Consider the following 3,800-nt stretch of genomic DNA (forward strand, 5'->3'; position numbering starts at 1 on the left):
GTGGTGGTGGTGAGGGGGGTGGGTAGAGGAATCGATTCCTCCGATAGATTAGAAGCAAATCGATTCCGAGGAATCGACGCAACATGCGGGGGGGGTACAACTCCTCGACTTACGAACACGTTTTGCCCTTCCACCCCCCTCCAAATACTGTACGTTCCATTTTCTATTTCTTAGGTTTTTTCGGTAAAGTCACGTAGGTAAAAATTTTAAATTAATAAAAGTAAAATAAAAATAAAATAAAAATCACGATGCTTGTGTTCCCTCCGAAACGTCGTGATTTTTATTTTATTTTATTAATAAAAAATTTTCACCTGCGTGACTTTACCGAAAAAACCTAAGAATATGAATCATTGCAGTCACGAAAGCTTCAAATCTAGAATTAATACCCTCTACGGGGAGGAATTCCACCTGTCTGTTAGAGTTTTTAACAGACAACGAGATAAGAAGGCAAAGCTTCTCGAGACGCTGGCCTTCCTCAAGAGATGCCGAGATAACAAGGTAATACCCCCTCTTCTTGGTTCTTTCGGTAAAGTCACGTAGAATGGAAACAATAAAAATAATAAAATAAAACATAATAAAATAATTCTCACGACGTTTCGGCCACAACACAAGCAGCCGTCATCAAGTGAAGACCAGGTCTGTCGGGGAGACAGCGTCTCAATGTCTCCCCAACAGACCTGGTCTTCACCTGATGACGGCTGCTTGCGTTGTGGCCGAAACGTCGTGAGAATTATTTTATTATGTTTTATTTTATTATTTTGATTGTTTCCATTCTACGTGACTTTACCGAAAGAACCAAGAAGATGAATCCCTGCAGTCACGAAAGCTTTAAATCTAAAAAGGTAATACCCATCGCTTACAAATACTGTGTTCTTGGAATTTCTCTCACTTGATACAGCAAGCGTGCTGTGACGGTTCCACCTGAAGACGGAAGCTTGTGTTGCCTCCGAAACGTCGTGATTTTTATTTTATTTTTATTTGACTTTTATTAATTTTACATTTTTACCTACGTGACTTTACCGAAAAAACCCAAGAATATGAATCCTTGCAGTCACGAAAGCTTCAAATCTAGAATTACGTTCCATTCATTGTCGACCACACTCAGATAAGCTCCTCCCCCCCCTCCCCCTTAACTTGTATTTAAGAACTTGTATCTTGGAATTTTTGCCTCACTTGATACAGCAAATCTAGCTGTGACGGTCCCACATGATGACGGAGACTTGTGTTGCCTCCGAAACGTCGTGATTTTTATTATTTTATTTTATTTCTGTTATTACTTTTATTAATTTTAATTTTCTACCTACGTGACTTTCCCTAAAAAACCTACGATTATGATTCCTTGCAGTCACGAAAACTTCAAATCCAGAACAAATCAAGTTCAAGTTCATTTATTAGGTATAGCCCTGTGAGCCATTCGGCTCTTGAATTGGGTGCAACCGCAACAAACAAAACATGAACAAAAAACATCTTAAAGTTAATATGTGACTAAGTGCAAACAGAAAATCCAAGAAAAGACAGCAAAACATTGCAGAAAAAAATCACCGTACACCAACGCAGTGTGAAAAAATCCCAGTGGGATGCAAGTCAAACAACCAACAACAACCACAAGACAACTTAGATTAAGGCCATCAGTCTAACTCTGTACTACAACAAGCAAACATGGCTAAACCAATATACAAATGTTGGCAGGGGGGTGACAGATTTCAGAAATTATACGGGGTAGGGAAGTCTTATCTCTCATCACTTTAGGGGCCGTCTATAAATGACGTCACGCGATTTTTGACGATTTTTGACCCCCCCCCCCCCCCCCTGAGTCACACGGCGTCACAAAAAGTCAGACCTCCCCCCCTCAAATATGACGTCACAAAGCTCTGCCCCCCCCCCCAAATAAATAAAACATGCTTCAAATCGCTTTAAACTACTATTGTCATTGTAGTGCGTATTTAATGTGGCACTGCACAATGATGTTGTAGGAGACAACATGTATTAAAAAGTATATTTAATTAAGTAGAACGTGTTGTATATACTTATTTAAAGTTGCGCATTTTTATGTGACGTCACATTTCTCAAACCCCCCCCCCCCTTCTCGTCACACATCGTCACAAATGTCTGACCCCCCCCCCCCCCCCCCCAGGTGCGTGACGTCATTTTATCTCTCATCATTGCATTTCTCACTACTTTATCTTTAGTAATAGCTTTTTACCCTTTCAACTGGTACAAAAACTGACACCTTTATACAAGGCATCATGTTTGCAATAACCACAACACAAGCAGTCAAAATGCAAACAAAAAGAAACAACTCTGAACAAAAAACACACTGATAATATATGCATTGTCCTTGAAACTGATTGGTCCACACCAGAGACAGCTTTCTTTTGAGCCTAGTCTCAATTGGTGCCTTTTGGCATCATCTGGTCGAGCACCAATTGAGACGAGGCTCAAAAGAAAGCTGTCTCTGGTGTGGACCAATCAGTTTCAAGGACAATGCCAGAGATATTATCAGAGTTTTTTTTGACTGCAAGTATTGTGGTTAATGCAGACATGAATCCTTGTAAAAAGGTTTCAGTTTTGTTGCCAGAAAAAAGGGGAAAACCCCTATTATTATATCTTGGAACTGGCAAAGGAGGTCTAAGAATGTAGGAGTACATCTTCTTGGTTCTTTCGGTAAAGTCATCACGTAGAAGGGAAATAATATAATAAAAATAAAACATCATAAAAACAGGACCCTGCGGGGTGGGCTGGTAGGAACGAATAACCAAAGAATATAAACATAATGTATTATTACACTTGTTTAGCCAGGAAAGCCCCACTGAGTCAAAAGGTTTTTGTAGAATCCTGCCAAGTGTTTGCAGTAGGGGGCGATGTTGCTACACCTAATCGGACCATACGAAGGGAGAGATTGAGGCCTAGTTCTAGGCTTTAGGCCTAGCTGTAGGCTGTAGGGCGCTGTGAATTAATTTTTAATTTAAATGTTTTATTTATGTACAAGCTTTAAATTTAAATGTTTCTATTTAAAAAGATGAGGGAATAAAACATTGTTAAACATTAACTCCCTTTCACACCCGCGGGGGTACGATACGAAGGGAGAGATTGAGGCCTAGTTCTAGGCTTTAGGCCTAGCTGTAGGCTTTAGGCCGCCGTGAGTTAATTTTTAATTGAAATGTTTTAATTATTAATGTAAAAGCTTTAAATTTAAATGTTTCTATTTAAAAACATGAGGGAATGTAACATTGTTAAACATTAACTCCCTTTCACACACGCGGGGGTACGATACGAAGGGAGAGTTTCAGGCCTAGTTCTAGGCTTTAGGCCTAGCTGTAGGCTTTAGGGTGCTGTGAGTTTTTTATTTAATTTCAAAGTTTTAATTAAAAGCTATCTCAGGGAATTATAAGGGAATGTTACACGTGTTTAGCCAGGAAAGCCTCATTAATTTAAATGTTTTAATTAAAAGCTATCTGAGGGAATTATAAGGGAATGTTTAACTTGTTTAGCCAGGAAAGTGTCAGAGTCTAAAGGTTTTTGTAGGGTCATGCCAAGTGTTTGCAGTAGGGGGCGATGTTGCTACACGGTCGGACGGACGGACGGACGAAATAATCTATTGGTGGCTGGTCCACTTCGTTCCTACCAGTATAACATAATTCTCACAACGTTTCGGACACAACGCAAGCAGCCGTCCTCAGGTGAAGAACAGGTCTGTCGGAAAGACAAGACACCTAAGGACGGCTGCTTGCGTTGTGGCCGAAACGTCGTCAGAATTGTATTTTATGTTTTATTTTTATTATTTTATTATTTCCCTTCTA

This window comes from Lethenteron reissneri, chromosome 65 (assembly GCF_015708825.2).
Source record: "Lethenteron reissneri isolate LAM-NWPU_2019-01 chromosome 65, ASM1570882v1, whole genome shotgun sequence".
Classification (NCBI taxonomy): domain Eukaryota; kingdom Metazoa; phylum Chordata; class Hyperoartia; order Petromyzontiformes; family Petromyzontidae; genus Lethenteron; species Lethenteron reissneri.